Genomic DNA, 17,676 nt, shown 5'->3' with positions numbered 1-17,676 from the left:
TCTTGCTTGGTCTTAAATTCCTTCCTTTCCCACAGATCTGACAGGTATACTATTCTATGTTCACCTAATTTATTTATAATTTCACTCTTTAGATTTAAGTCATTTACCCATTTTGAATTTATCTTGGTAAAGGGTGTATGATGTTGATCTAAACCTAATTTTTCTCATACTGTTTTCCAATTTTTCCAGCAGATTTTGTCAAATAGTGAGTTCTTGTCCCCAAAACTGGGATCTTTGGGTTTATCAAACACTATTGGTGTCATTTAATCCAACTCTATTCCATTGATCCATCTTTCTGTCTCTTAGCCAGTACCATATTGTTTTGATGACCACTGCTTTATAGTACAGTTTAAGATCTGGTACTGCGAAGCCCCCATCCTTCACATTTTTAAAAATTATTTCCCTTGATATTCTTGATCTGTTGTTCTTCCAGATGAACTTTTAAATAATTTTTTCCAATTCAATAAAAAAGTTTTTTGTTGGTTTGATAGTCATGGCACTGAATAAGTAGATTAATTTGGGTAGGATTATCATTTTTATTATGTTAGCTCATCATACCCATAAGCAATTAATGCTTTTCCAGTTATTAAATCTAATTTTAATTGTGTGAAAAGTATTTTGTAGTTGTGTTCATATAATTCCTATGTTTGTCTTGGTAGATAAATTCCTAAATATTTTATATTTTCTAGAGTAATTTTAAATGGAGTTTTTCTTTCTAACTCTTGCTGCTGAATTTTGTTGAAAATATATAGAAATGCTGATGATTTATGCGGGTTTATCTTGTACCCTGCAACTTTGATAAAGTTGTTAATTATTTCTACCAGTCTTTTAGTTGATTTTCTAGGATTCTTTAAGTATATCATCATATCATCTGCTAAGAGTGATAGTTTAGTTTCCTCATTGCCTACTTTAATCCCTTCAGTTTCTTTTTCTTCTCTAATTGCTACTGTTAGCATTTCTAGTACAATATTAAATAATAGAGGTGACATTGGGCATCCTTGTTTTACTCCTGATCTTGTTAGGAAGGCTTCTAACTTATCCCCATTGCAGATGATCCTTGCTGATGGTTTTAAATATATATTGTTTATTATTTTGAGGAAGGGCCCTTCTGTTCCTATACTTTCTAGTGTTTTCAATAGGAATGAGTGTTGTGTTTTGTCAAAGACTTTTTCTGCATCTATTGAGATAATCATGTGATCTCTATTGGTTTGCTTATTGATATGGTCAATTATGTGCATGGTTTTCCTAATATTAAACCATCCTTGCATTCCTGGTATAAATCCCATCTGGTCATAGTGGATAATCCTTGTGATGACTTGCTTTAGTTTATTTGCTAATATTCTCTTTAAGATTTTTGCATCTATGTTCATTAAGAAGATTGGTCTATAGTTTTCTTTCTCTGTTTTTAGTCTTCTTGGTTTGGAATCAATACCATATTGTGCCATTTGTGTCAAAAGAATTTGGTAAGACTCCTTCTTTGCTTTTTTTGTCAAACAATTTGTATAGTATTGGGATTAGTTGTTCTTTAAATGTTTGATAAAATTCAATTGTGAATCCATCTGGCCCTGGGGATTTTTTCTTAGGAATTTCCTTGATGGTTTGTTCATTTTTTTTTTCTGAGATGGGATTATTTAAGTATTCTGTTTCCTCTTTTGTTAATCTAGGTAATTTGAATTTGTATTTTTGTAAATATTCACCCATTTCACTTAGACTGTTATATTTATTGCCATATTATTGGACAAAATAGTTCTTAATAATTATCTTAATTTCCTCTTCATTAGAGGTGAGATCATCCTTTTCATCTTTAATACTATTAATTTGATTCTCTTCTTTCTTTTTTTATTAGATTAAGTAGTACTTTGTTTATTTTATTTGTTTTTTCAACATATCCTAGTCTTATTTATTAGTTCAATAGTTCTTTTACTTTCAATTTTATTAATTTAATCTTTAATTTTTAGGATTACCAATTTAGTTTTTATCTGGGGATTTAATATTTGTTCTTTTTCTAATTTTTTAAGTTACAAGTCCAGTTAATTGATTTCTTCTCTCTCAATTTTGTTACTATAGACACTCAGAGATATAATTTTTCCCCTGAGTACTGCTTTGGCTGTATTCCATATTTTTTGGTATGATGTCTCCTAATTGTCATTCTATTTAATGAAGTATTCAATTGTTTCTTTAATTCTTTTTTTGATCCACAAGTTTTGAAGAATTAGATTATTTAGTTTACAATTAAATGTAAATTTGCCTTTCCATGGACTCTTGTTAAGTATAATTTTTATTGCATTGTTATCTAAGAAAGTTGTATTTATTATTTCTGATTTTCTGTATTTGTTTATAATATCTCTATGCCCTGACACATGGTCAATTTTTGTATATGTACCATGTATTTCTGAAAAGACGATTTATTCCCTTTTATTCTTATTTAGTTTTCTCCAGGTATCTATTAATTCTAATTTTTCTAGCATTTAATTCAGTTCCATTACTTCTTTTTTATTAATTTTTTGGTTTGATTTATCTATTTCTAAAAGGGGAAGGTCAGGTTTGCTTTAACTGAATATTTCTCTAATTATCATTATTGGATATTTTTTCCCATATGGCTCTTAAGAACCTGGATTTCCTTATGTGCCCATTCCTCTCTTTTGACTATTTAATTCAATTCAATAAATTCAATAAATTTATTCAATTAGGAAACTGATTCATAGATTATTATTATGCACTTTCTGTTTCATCAAACTTGCTGTTTTTTACACAATATTCCATCTCTTGCTTCTCTGCCTTTTCATAAGTGATCCTCCATATTAGGAATTTACCCTACTGCCACCTCCATATCTCAGAATCCCAAACTTTCTGCAGAACATAGGATAAGTTTCTCTTTATTTACAAGGTCTATTATTATCCCTTCAGTTGGTTCTCTTTCTTTCTTGAAATTATTTTGTATTCCTTATCTACTTTGTATTTACTTATCTGGCCATAGCTTACATCCCCCAGTAGAATGTCACCTCTTTAAGTACAAAGATTATTTTTCTTGCTCATCACTAGACATTTACTTGTTGAATTGAATTGATTTTTATGGCCTTTTCCAGCAATAGCTGTCTGTTTAAAGGTAGGTCTAGAGAATGTAGAATTTGGAATCATCTATGATCACTGTGGGAATGGTAGATAGTGAAATGGAGAAGGGCCACAAAGGCATTATTGAAGTGGTTTGTTAGAGAGTCCAGCCTGGTTTAGTGGGAAAAATTAGGGGAGAAGTATGCTGTTTGATTGGCAGAACATGAAGGAATTAAGGACTTAGAAGTCATGAAGGTAATGAGCAGTTTCAGTAGGTGCAAAGGAGTGGGAGAGATGTCAGTTAAGGATATCAGATGAGGTATGTAGGTGAAACAATTCTAAGTAATGATGAAATCCAGTTTCATCTGTGGGTGAATGAAGCAGAGTTGAGCTTCATCTCTACTTCATGCCATTGACATGAATATTAAAATTATTGAAGATGGTATTATAGGACCGAGCAGAGGAAAAGCTGTGTCCCACTCTTGCAAAAGGCAGACATGTATAAGAAAACCTTTCCTGAGATTTTGACTGGAGTCCTCGTTCCTGGGGACACATGAAGCAAAGAGCAGGGAGAAGAGGTGGATCACCCTTTTTTATAGCCAATAATATGATCGCAGCGGTAGGATCATAAAGGCCTTATAGGTTACGTAGGCCAATCCCTTCAATTTACTGATGAAGAAACTGAGACATAGGAGGATTCAGTGACTTGTCAAAAATCACATAATGTCAGAGGTGGAATTTGAACTTGGGATCCAGATCTAGACCAGAATCCTAGGGAATAGGGCCAGCATTTGGTGGATACAGTAAAGAACCAAAAGTCAGAACGACAATTGAGGGAAGTATTTGCATTATGTATTTCTAAAAAGCCTGAAAATAATGAGACACAAAATCCCACACTCAAACTTAAGCATGATATGCAGATATTATATATGAACTTCTGGTACAAGGATTTTGAGATAAATCAGTTTAAAAAATCATTTGTTGGGGACTGATATAAGAAATAGTTAAACTGCTATTTTGTTAGTGATAAAACAAAAAAGATTCATATGACAATGAGTTTAGGTAATAGTCTAAAAAGATACATTGTCTTTTGTGACTATAAACAGTAGACGGGCAGCTGACTAAATCTCCTGTTGCCAAGAATTAGGGATTGGAGGTCTTTCTCTTTCTTGGGAGTTACTAACATAGCTTCCATCGATCATCTGTTTCTCTCCTTATAGTTACATTGTTACCATAATAGTACATACTAAAACCAGTCATCTTGAATATAATGAAAAACAACTTTACTAAGAGCAAGGAGGATAATACAGAAAGAGACTATTGGCAAATAACCACAAGTTAATAGAATAGAGACAGCGTGGATTTACAATTACTTATTGATTCCCTTGCTTTGTTTGAATCTATCATTACTTCCTGAAAATAGCCTCTTCTCAGTCTTGGACCTATGCCCAGTTACCCAAAATATTCTCTTGGTCTAAACCTAACTATTTTGTCTGCTTGAGAAATCCAAGTCCTTTCTAGTTCAGATTTTCATTCCCTCAAACTAAAATTCTCTTTTCTTTAAAGCTTTCTTCCATTTCCAATTTTGATTTCTAGCCCTGGATACTTAACTTTTCTCAAAAGCTGGTGAGGCAGATTCCCATTGTTCTCCATGTTAACAAAGCCATTCTTCAAAGAGAAGACAAAGAGATTTTTATCAGAATCAAAGTCAACTGCTAATCATGTCCAACCCATTTATAGACAATACAGTGCAATGCCAAAATTGCAAAGCCAGTTTTGATTTTTCTAAAAAAGCTATTATATCACAAGATTAAGAAATAGCTGTTCTTCCCCCCCCAACCCCCCATTTTGATGAGATTTAACCTGGAGCTGTCTTTTTTTGAATATCTACCAAATATGGAATAGTTCAGTGTTTAGGGCAATAGTATATCGCCATTTAAAATATATTGTTTCCAAAGCAATAGGGTTTTGCTGCTGGCATAACAAAAGATGGCATACTGTCAAGGTAGGTGGAGACCAATGACCTTGCCTCCTTAGTGTGACAGATTGTGTAGGTGGTGTTAGGTATATAATTAATAATGCTGGCAGAGCTACCCAGGTGACTCATTCCTCAGCTTTCTGGAATCTACAAAAGAGAGCAATGGGCTCATGTAGATGATGGATATACAAGTAGAAAACTAGATGAAAAGAAGGACGATTGGATGGATGAATGGATAGAGAAAACATTTATTAAACACTATGTTCTAGGTTCTGATCTAAGCCCTGGGGATATACACAAGCAAGACAATTCCTCCCCTCAAAAAAAACCCAACATGTTAAAAAAAAAAAGGGTGGGGTAGTATTGGCCATCTGGAAATGGTCTGGAAATGGTGACCAGGAAGTAGTAAGTAGATTAGAGTCTGGGCAAGATAAGGTAAAAACTTCCCTGTCAGGAATCAGTTCTAGGACTCTTCTAAGGTTATGGTTTGGGTTTGTATGTGGAAGGAGGCAGAGATGTAGATGATGACTGAAGTGAAGGTACATAGTGATTTGGATGTGATGTAGAAATCTGGTCCTAGGCAAGAGAAGGCAAATGGTTATTTATCAGAATATTCCAGAAAGTCTAAGATTCTGGTGGGAGGGGGATTAGTAGATGGCTTCAATTTTAGTGGCACAGTTTGAAATGGAAATAATGTTTAATTCATTGACCAGTTAGGGTGAATTAGATATATGTATATATTAAATAGATATAAAAAATATACATACATATGACCACCAGGTGGCAGTGGTCATGGGTCACACAATGGCTGGTATCATAGGAAAAGGCATATTGCCTTTCTCAGTGCCTTTAATTATCTCATCAGTCTGTCTATAGAAGAATATCTTTTTTTTTTTTGTGCCATTCTGTATCTCCCAAGACAATAGTCAATTGATTTTGGGTTCTAGATAAATCCATGACCTGGATTATGCTCCCAAATTGCATCTATTCAAATCAATAATCATTTGAAACTGTATCAACCATTAAGATGACAAAAATGGGGGGAGAGACTGGCTATATCATGATACGCTTCTGCCATTTCATATATGTATGGACAATAATATCCATTTCATTGGTATACTATTTGACATTTATGTCATGGATGACTAGGCTCACATTATCCAACCTCCCATTATACCATTATATTACATATATTTTTAGAGATTCTGATGCCATATAATAATCCAGGCATCAGGCATACAAAGATACAGTTATGCCCTCAAGGAATTTATATTCTTTAGGTAAAGACAACTTATTTATGTGTCTACACACACACACATATGCAGAATATATACAAAGTAAATACAAGGCATTTTTTTGGGAAAACACTACCAGTTGAAGGGAATCAGGAAAGGGCTTGTAGGGAATATCAAGTCAATAACCATTTATTAAGTACTTACTATGTTCCAGACACTGTGCTAAGTGTTGGGACTACAAAAGCAAGCAGAAAGAAAGACAATACCTCAAGGATCTTACATTCTATTGGGTGAAGATGACATTAAAGGAAGCTAGAGGGGATGAAGATACTTGATGCATGAGCAATGTAGAGAAAATCTGGTAGGAGAGTCAGGAATAGTGCCTGGAGAGGAAGCTGGGATAGGGAATGAAAACTGGATGGCTTAGAAATTCTTGTTAAAATGAAGGTTCTAGGAGCAATCAGACATCAGAAGGAGAGGTCAGAAGGGGAAGGCAAAGATGTTTTGGTAAATGTTTAACAAATAGATCTCAGAAAAAATGTATGTATGAGTTTAAACTACCTCAACAGAGTCAGGGCTTAGAATAAGGAAGACCTCAGTTCAAATCATTCCTGAGATAGTGTCGTCCTGGGCAAGTCACTTAACTTCTGCTTACCTTAGTTTCCCAAAGTATAAAATGGGGATTAGTAATAGGACTTCTGGGTTGTTTTGAGGGTCAAATGAAATAATATTTAGTACTTCATTCAGTGCCTGACTCATAGTAGGTGCTATATAAATGCTTCTCATATTAAGATTTTCTTCATCACTTCTTTAAGTCCAGTCAACAAAACATTAAATCAAGTCCTGACTTGTAGCTTTTAAAAAAATTTAACTACTAGCCAGTATGATCTCACCTCAGCATATCACTAGGTGGAAGCTACTTTTAACCGGTGAAGTCCAGGGTTTTTGTGATCTTCAGAGAAGAGAAAGTCCAGGAGGAGAGTCAGGAGTACAGCTTGGAGTGGAATGAAAACCAATCTTAGTGGTATTTTATCTGAGATCTAGAGGAAACTATGGATCCTAAGAGATAACAGTAAATGACAACTCTAGTGTCTATGGGAATGACATGCGGGGGTCATGTAATACCATGTCAATGTCACACAATGACATGTCTACATCATGTGAATAGCAAATATACCTATTTGTCGAGTTTCTTTGCATGAAGCAGGACTAGCACCTCTGGCGTGAGGGGTTGCCCAGCCCTTTTCAGCAGTGCTTATCTACTTCTGGTGTTTATCTTTCACTCAACTCTCTTCTGGTCCCCCAAAGAAGCTATAACCTACACAGTGACCATATCTCAACTCTTCTCATTCTTCCAGTCTAGAATGGCCCAATCTCCTACTGAAGCACCTTACAAAAAATTGGACTGTTCAATTTACTCTCAAGGTCCGCAATATCATTTTTCCAAATTAAACCATATTTATTCTCTTCTCTTGTATGCTTGTTCTTCACCTTGAAGATTCATTTTAACCTAGTTTTACAATCTCTAATGCTCAAGATCAATTCTTAATTAAAATTTTAGTTATTCAAACTTTCTTTCTCACTGCTATTTAGCTCCCAATTACCTACTGTACATTGCCTGTGGCTTTTTTTTTTTTAACCAAAACTTTGATCAAAGAGTCAAGAACTCGGGTCAGAAAGAGATGTGTTCAGACTTTCCAGAGTTTGCTTACCTAGGCTGATCTGCCAAATTGAATTAGAACTGCAACATGAGGGATCTTGCTGGTACCAAGCACTGGAGTAAATCAGCAGCTGGCTGTGTACGAACTTCAAATCTGCATCAACTTGAAATAAACAAAAATCTACCAAATAAAGATCCTCGAATCAGGGTGAGAAGAATATAATCTGGGTCTATCACAATACTGGTATACTCACTGGAGCAGGAGGAATGGTTTTTTAAAATAAATTTGGAAGGCACAGAGTTGAGAAGGAGTTCCATAGTTATTTTACATAACAACCAAAGGTCTTGAGACTCAGAAAGGCAGATCAAGAGGGTGAAATCATAAATAAATTAGGTGAACATAGAATAGTATACCTTTCAGATCTGGGGGAAAGGAAGAAACTTAAGACCAAACAAGAGATAGAGAATATTGCAAAATATAAAATGAATGACTTTGATTATATAAAATTAAGAAGCTTTTTGTATAAACAAAATCAATGCAATCAAAATTAGAAGGAAACCTTAGAAAGAAATCTGAGAGAACATTTTAATAACAAAACTCTCTGACAAAGGTTTAATTCCCCAAATATATAACTAAGTAACATTCATAAAAATTCAAGCCATTATCCAATTGACAAATGGTCAAGGGACATGAATAGGCAGTTTTCACATGATGAAATCAAAACAATCAATAAATACATGAAAAAGTATTCTAAATCCCTCCTGATTAGAGAAATGCAAATTAAAACAACTCTGAGGTACCACCTTATACCTAGCAGACTGGCCAATATGACAGCAAAGGAAGGTGATAAATGTTGGAGGGGATGTGTCAAAGTTGGGACACTAATACACTGCTGGTGAAGTTGTGAATTGGTCCAACCATTCTGGAAGGCACTTTGGAACTATGCACAAAGGGCTTTAAAAGAATGCTACCCTTTGATGCAGCCATATCACTGCTGGGTTTGTATCCCAAAGAGAAAATAAGGGAAAAATAAACCTTATGTAAAAATATTTATAGCTGTGCTATTTGAAGTAGCAAAAAATTGGAAAATGAGGGTGTGTCCAACAATTGGGGAATGACTGAACAAATTGTGGTATTTGTTGGTGATAGAATACTATAGTGTTAAAAGGAATAATGAACTGGAGGAATTCCATGTGAACTGGAATGACCTCTAGGAATTGATGCAGATAGAAAGGAGCAGAACTCGGAGAACATTGTACACAGACACTGATACATTATGGCACAGTAGAATGTAACAGACTTTTTTACTAGCAGCAATGCAATAAACCAGGAAAATCCAGAGGAACTCAGGAGAAAAAATGCTCTCCACATCAAGAGAAAGAACTGTGGAAACGGAAATGCATTAGAAAAATATGTGATTGATCAGGTAATGAATGTGATAGGGATATGATTGGGGTTTTGATTTTAAAAGATTGTGCTACACATGGAATAACATGGAAATAGGTTTTGAACAATGATACATGTATAACACAGTGGAACTGCTTGTTGGATTTGGGAGAGGGTAGGAAAGGGGAAGGGGATCATGAATCATGGAACCATGGAAAAATATTCTAAGTGAAAAAAAAAAAGGACATTGATAAAGAGAATACCCAGAGGAGGGTAATCAGGATAGTAAGGTCTTAAAGTTCATTACCTATGATGATTGGATCAAGTTTCTGGAGGCATTCAGCTCAGAGATTAGAAGATGTAGAGGGAATGTTATGTTCAGGGACTTGAATGACTCTGAAGAAGGAACAAAGAAGAAAAGAACTTATTCTTCGTGGTCCCAAAGGACAGAACTAGGAATAATTGGCAAAAGTTGCAAAGAGACAGATTTAGGCTTACTATTTTAAAAATTCCTAATAAAGAAGTTACCCAAATGTGGAAAAAAAAGAAAGGTAGATCAGAGGCAGGGGGAAGTAGAGGAGTTGTACACATCCTCCATCAATGTTTAGCTCAAAACAAGATAGGTAAAAGATATTATGCATTTAAGTCCATAGAAAGGAGCTAAGATGGTGGAGTAAAGGACATTCTACTCCTCTGATCCCTCCACACACACATAAAAAGAAAATAAATCACTTCAAAACAAAGATACTTCTAACTAATGTGATAATGGTAATATTTTTTAAGAATTACAGGTATCATGTTTTCATGAGGAATATAAACAGTTTGACCTTATTGACGTTCTTAAATTTTTTACCTTTTTATGCTTCTCTTGAGTTTTGCATTTGGACATCAAATTTTCTGTTTGGTCTTTTCTTTAGGAATGCTTAGAAATCACTTTTATTAAATGACTATATTTTCTACTGAAATAATAGTTTTGATGGGTAAACAATTCTTGGTTGTAAACCTTACCTTCCAGAATATCATATCCATTCCTTCTGGATCTTCAATGTGGAAGCTACCAGATCCTGTGTAATTCTGTCTGGGGCTCCATAATATCTGAATTATTTTTTTTTAGCTACTTGCAGTATTTTCTCCTTAACCAGGGGGCTCTTGAACTTGGTTATAACATTCCTGGATGTCATTTGAGGATTGATTGCAGGTAGGTGATCTGTGGATTCTTTCAATTTCTACTTTACCCTCTTGTTCAAGAATATTAGGGCAGTTTTCTTGTATAATTTCTTGTAATATGATGTCTAGGTTTTTTTTTTGTCATGACTTTCAGGTAGTTCAATAATTCTTAAATTGTCCCTCCTGGATCTATTTTCTAGGTCAATTTTTTCAAGATAATATTTCTTGTTTTCTTCTATTTTTTCATTCTTTTGATTTTGTTTTATTGCTCCTTGATGTCTTGTGAAGTCATTAGCTTCATTTGTCCAATTCTAATTTTTAAAGAATGAATTTCTTTCATGACATTTTGGTCTTCCTTTTCCATTTGGTCCATTCTAGTTTTCATGGAGTTCTTTTCTTCATTGGATTTTTGAGCATCTTTTTCCAGTTGACCAATTTTGCTTTTTAAGCTATTACTTTCTTTTTATATTACTGTCATTTCTTTTCCCCATTTTTCTCTTTCCTGTCTCATTTGATTTTTGAATTCTTTTTTGAGTTCTTCCAGTGCTTGAGACCAATTTCCATTTTTTTAACCCTTGTACTTTGGTGTATTGTCTCATAGGTGGAAGATTGGTAAGGGTGGGCAATGGGGGTCAAGTGACTTGCCCAGGGTCACACAGCTGGGAAGTGGATGAGGCCGGGTTTGAACCTAGGACCTCCTGTCTCTAGGCCTGACTCTCACTCCACTGAGCTACCCAGCTGCCCCCCAATTTCCATTTTTATTTGAAGTTTTGCATGTGGTTTTTTGGATCTCACCATCCCCTATTGACTCTGTGATTTGCTCTTTGTCTCCATTGAAATTTTTTAAGGTTAGATGTTTCTTTTGCTGTTTGCTCATTTACCACTTTTTTTTGCCCATGGATTGAAATTCTGAAAGCTGATGATTCTTTTTCCTCTGCTGATGTCTGTCAAGGCTCAGTACTGTGAACTGTTTTGCCCTGGGGTTAGATTGTCACTGTAGTGCAGACTTGAAAGGACCAAGTGCTATGGACTTCCAGACCTCACTGCAGGGTGGTGCCATGTCCTGGGTCTGTAGGTGTGGAGTGCTCTGTTTTTGGTGAAGCTAGGGTCCCAGGATCCCAAAACTGGCCTGTGCCCAGGCTCATAACCTGGTGCAGTGTGTGATAATGAGATTAAATCTACCCTGCCCTTGCTTAGATTTAATTGCCAAAGATGTAAACACCACCATTTAATTCACAAGTTGGGAGGTCTGCAACCCACGTGTGCTAGAGTGAGTGATGAATCAGAATTGACTGCCCCCTAGGCAGTCCTAAGAAAAGCATCTGTTGTGATTGGACATGTAAACTAAGAGGAAGGCACAGGAAGTGATGAAAGAAATGGCCTGGATAAATTAAGAGTATTTCTGGGGCTCGGCCCTTTTTGGCTTTTTTCTTGTTTGTGACTTGGACCTGGAGGAGCTCTGGCTGGAACCCTGACCCCTTGGTGATTGAAAAAGGCTGACTGGCTACCTTAACTTCCCTGGAGGTACTAGCCTCCGGGAGGCTCCCTTGATTGGGAGAAGCCCTACTGGCTAAAATACTTGTTAATTGACTTTTAGATTCTAGCTGGGCCTCTGGAGCCCCGATGAAGTAAAGCCCAGACATGAATACAAATCTGGTTCATTAAGTTAGATGTCTTACTCTACCCTCTTCTCATCTCTCTACTTTCACTCTCTACTATATTTTATAAATAAATTACTAAAATCATTTTAGGAATTGGTATTTATTTAGTTCCTTAGTGACCACACCTTTAAATATTAATATATCTAATCAAAAACCCCTTTTCCCTCTTACAAGTAGGTGTGTGTGTGTGTTTGTGTGTGTGTGTGTGTGTGTGTGTGTGTGTGTGGTCTCCTTCTGTGTGCAGTTTTGCTTCTGATACCACCTTATCCCATGAAAATCAAGTCTCGCTGCCTACATTTCAAGTTGTATTCAGTGGGAGAGCTCTCTCACTCCATATTGCTGTTGGCTTTTAACCAATGTTTTTTTTTTGAGTTACTTTTTAAAGATTGGTTTGGAAGGATTGTCAGAGTGGTTTCAGCTTTTGCTGCTACTAAGTCAGTCGCCAAAAGAACCCCTGAAAGAACTTGAAAAGAAGTTAAAAAACCAAATAATAAGATAATTGACAGAAAAACTCAACAGCTAAAAAAATTCACTGAAGCAATCAACTTCCTAAAAATTAGAATAGACCAAATGGAAATACTGTGAAGAAAACAATTTCCTAAGGAATAGAATGGGCCAAATGGAAATGGAAGTGAAAAAAAAAACACTGAAGAAAACAACTTTGTAAAAGTAGGATTGGCCAAATGGAAATGAAAATACAAAAACTTAAGGAAGAAAATAACTTTCTAAAAATTAGAATTGGCCAAATAGAAGCTAATGAAACCATAAAATAGCAGGAAATAACATGAAAAATTTGAAAAAGTAATAAAAGAAAAATCTAAAATACCTCACAGGAGAAATGACCAACCTGGAAAATGGATATTGGAGAGTTAATTTAAGAATCATCAGAATGCCTGAAAGCCACAATAAAAAAGAGCCTGGATACCATATTACAAGAAACAATCAGGGAAAACTATCCTGATATCCTCAAATGAGAGAAAAATAGAGATTGAGAGAATCCATTGGTCACTTCCTGAAAGAGACTCAAAATAAAATACTCCAGGATTATTATAGCTAAGGTCCAGAACTTTCAGACCAAGGAAAAAATACTTCAAGCAGTAAGAAGGAAAATAATCAAATTTATGGAACCTCAGTCAGGATTACACAGGGCCTAGCAGCTTCTACATTAAAGAACTAAAAGTCATGAAATATGATATCATGAAAAGCAAAGGATCTAGACTTACAACCAAGATTTATATATCCAGTAAAATTGAGCATAATCCTCTAGGGGAAAAAATTAACATTTGATGAAATAGAAGAATTTCAGAATTTCCAAAAACTAGAGTGGGAAAGAAAATTTGATGAGCAATTTTGACACTGAAGAGAAGAATAAAAAAGTAAAGTGAAAAGTTATGGGTTTCAATAAGATTGAATTGAGTACATTCATACCTGGTGTTATATTGAATCTCTGGGAGCTTGAAGTTCATTCAATGATTGACAGATAAGTCAGTTGAATAGAATGTTCCCAGAGAGGCATGCGAAAGGCAGGAGGGGGCAGTTGAGAACCCTGAGATTCTGGGGTCTTTTACCTGTCCTGAGGCTAGAGATCGGTGTGGATCCTGGTCTGGGAGTGACCACTCTGCAAGCTCTTCCGGTCCTTGATATACCGTTATCAACCTGTACTTGACCACCACCTCGGTGTCTACTGCCCCTAGATATTAGGAGTTTCATCATCTAGTTATCTAGGCTTCCCAGGGCCCGGGAGGGATCCGGGAAGTGGGCAGGAGACGAAGAAGAGGGTGGAAAGGGTGAATATATCTCAACTGTTAAGGCTTAAGATCTACAGAAGAAGAAGCTGAAGATTTCCCAGCAGTTTACCTACTCTGGTTGAGCCCTGGCCAGGCTGAACTAGAGGGAAGCTAACATTGATTCTTCATTTGTGAACAGTGAGAATTTAATTAGTAACAATTAAAATAGGGTCTCCTATTACCCCAATCCTTTACCCGTATCCTTCTTACTATATATATATATATATATGTAAAGTTTAAAGTACCTTCCTAAATCAGTTTCAAAGCTGGTTTTGGGAAGGGAGACAACGCAGTCAGAATAGCAACGTTATCCTAGCTGAAGAGCCCAAATTAATAATATCAATTAATCCCAGGTGGGTCCTGAAGGGATAAACCTCTTTGACCTGAAGGATCCTGCCTGGGCAACTGTTATAAAGGAGAAGTGCTATCTTATCCTCTCTGTACATCATTTCTACTACCTCAAATAGATACAAGTGACCTCCTTTAAATATAACACTGGCAAGGTGATAATTGAAATAATGAAAATATCTCACACTTGACAAAGGTAAGGTACTTAAAGTATGCAAGATGCCTAAAATACCTGAGATACTGTTATGATGATAATAACAGATAGTTTGGAGAAGCAGATAAATGTGTCAGGGCCAAATAGAGCTTTAAGTCAAGAGCCAGAGATTGACAGGCTTCAGTGAGGGAAAAGGAGGGGGCTAAACACTCCTGGCTCTCAAACCTCTCCCCCTCTAAGTGCTTCTGCTTCAGTTGGTAATGAAGATAGGAATAAGATTCTTCTGGTAAGTTTCAGTTATGGCTGAAACCCCAATTGATGTTCCTTTTCTTAAATTTATATTCGTCATAGGTCAGTATGTTGAGTATATAGAAATTAGTTATCTAACAGTTGAGGACAGAGGAGATCTTCTTAAACTGGCAGCCAACAGGATTCAAACTAAATGTACAGACTGAGTTGTGAGTATCTTTCCCAAATGATTATCAGGCACAGATTTGAAGATAAAGGTTATATTAAGTAATAACAAAGAAAACTAAAAAGGGTAAATGAGGGTTTTAGGATAATGAGAGGAAACCCTGAACTGCTAAGTAGATGCTGCCCTTCCCCCTCTTCTCAAGAGGGGATGAAGCACTTAACTGAAACTGGCTCTCTTGCTATTGATAAATATCTTACTCTCTAATCACTAAGTAATTTGGATATGTTAGCCTGATGACTCAAGAAGACCACAACCCCAGAGCTGTTTCTTGAGGTTAGGTTGCCAAAGGTGGAGGGTGAGGAGAGGGAGGTGGCTCTCAGGACCTCCCCTTGCAGAGAGTCAACAAGTTCACCCTCAGGCAGGAAAGCAGGAAAAAGCTCTGCAGAGTAGTCAGCCAGGCAGCTTTAAAGACACAGACAGTTTTGGCTATGCAGCAAATGAAAAAAATTGACAGGCCAGCTGTAGAATGTCCCCAAGTCTCAGCTCTCTAGTCTTGGAGAAGTAACTGGAAAAGTAACACCATTTTAGGGAGTTTAGGCTTATGCTAAAGCTGTATTATAGAAGTATAAAAATGAGTGTGCACCAATTATAATTTGGTTGTTTGCTTTTTGATATTTAAATTTATATTATTCATTTAGATTTTTAACCATCTCTGAGAGATCCTTTTATAATATATCCTTTTGGGGAACTGAATTAGGGGATTAGAATTTGAGTTTATATATAATTCTTTCCACCCTAAATCAACTCTAATTTAGAATATTCACTCCAGAGGGAGCTATTTATCACTGTTTAATAAATCCTATATTTCAATTACATAAGTATTTGCAGTCACTTTTTTTTATACTGCATTAGCTATATTATAGACTCAGAAATTTAAAAGTGGAAGAGACCTTAAGGGATCACATAATTCAGCACCTTCATTTTACAATGAGAAACTGAGGACCAGATAAAGTTAAGTGAATTGACCAAAAGTAATGCATTGGATTATAACTTAGATTTAGATGTCTTGGCACTTGGAAGAATATTCTTTTTAATATTTTAATTAAAAAAACAAACTTTTACATTCCATCTTGGAATCAATACTAAGTATTGGTTCCAAGACAGAAGAACAGGAAGGGCTAGGCAATGGGGGTTAAGTGATTTGCCCAGGATCACACAGCTAGGAAGTGCCTGAGGCCAGATTTCTCCAGGCCTGGCTCTCTATTCACTGAGCTACCCAGCTGCGCCCCCCCCCCCCAACATACTATTAAGCTATAGTTTCATTTAACAATGCGACCTCAAAGATGTAAGAATCATTATAACCTTGTACTGCACTGCATTGAATGCTGGTCAAGCCTTATATCACTTATTTACAAGAAATCAGGAAGAATATAGCAAATCTTTTGCAAAGTACCATATGAATGGTGGATTATTATTGTTTTGTTTTGATCATTTGCTGATGGACATCTTTTGATCTTAAATAAATGTTTTTCTTAGTGATGACTTTCCTTGGGGTATAAGCCCAGTAATGAGGTCTCTGGTTCAAAGGAGATTTTAGTTGTTTGCTTTGCATAATTCCAATTGCTTTACAAAATGATTCTATTTTTAACATTTTTAATATTGATGACAGTAGAAATACCTTATTTGACTTTGCCATTTCAGTATCCAATTTAATATTTCAGTAAGTAGGAATTGTGCTTAAGAAGTTGAAGAATAGTTGATCAAATTCTTTCAGAAGAAATCTGTTCTCTAAGTAATATAATTTTGAAGGGATTCAGGGACCAATTTTCAAGATATATTTAAACAGCTATTGTAAAAGAATGCAAAGTCTAAGACAGCAATTTTATATCTCCTACTCATCCATCACACATAGAAATAAGATGATTCAACTGTTGTCTCATACCGTCAAAATACTATACACATTGATTTCTATGATTTGCAACTTTTGCCATAAAAACACTGAGAAGGATCAGGAAGTTGCTATCAAAGATGCAATAGTCATTGACCAGGTGAGACAGAATCATTACTGCCTAGTCCTTTGTGGGTATTCTATTCCTAAGAGGTACATTTTAGAAAATAATGGCCTGATTGGTCACAGTGGAGCCCATTTTCTCAAAATAATAATAGAAATATTTTTAAAAGCAGATCTTCCAGAAAACCTTACAAGAAAATTAAAAAATCACCCCAAATCACCAAAAATTGTTAAGCAGTAAAAAAGAAAAGTTCCAGTACTACAGACAAATATAAAATAAATAAAAAATTAAAAAAAAGCAAAGTTAAAATGTCAAAGGAGTTATACTGATGTAACATAAATGGATGTATCTGAAACAAAGCCTCAAAAACAAAAACAAAAACTCTTCACACAATAAATTGAATAATGTTACACTGAATGAACTGAATAAAGAAATGAAACCTGCAAAAATAAACATGAATGAGTGATATGATTCATAAATTATCAGTATAAAAGTATTGAATTTTGTAAATAACTTGATGCATTATATATATGTATGTATATGTATATATACATACATATATATATACATATACATATATATATATATATACATATATATATATGTGTTTTAACCCTTACCTTCTGTCTTGGAGTCAATACTGTGTATTGGCTCCAATGCAGAAGAGTGGTAAGAGTAGGCAATGGGGGTTAAGTGACTTGCCCAGGGTCACACAGCTGGGAAGTGTCTGAGGCCAGATTTGAATCTAGAAACTCCCATCTCTAGGTCTGGCTCTCAATCCACTGAGCTACTCAGCTGCCCCCCATCACTTTTAAATAGCT

Source organism: Gracilinanus agilis, chromosome 3 (genome assembly GCF_016433145.1).
Source record: "Gracilinanus agilis isolate LMUSP501 chromosome 3, AgileGrace, whole genome shotgun sequence".
In the NCBI taxonomy this organism is placed as follows: domain Eukaryota; kingdom Metazoa; phylum Chordata; class Mammalia; order Didelphimorphia; family Didelphidae; genus Gracilinanus; species Gracilinanus agilis.
This window is presented reverse-complemented; position numbering follows the sequence as displayed.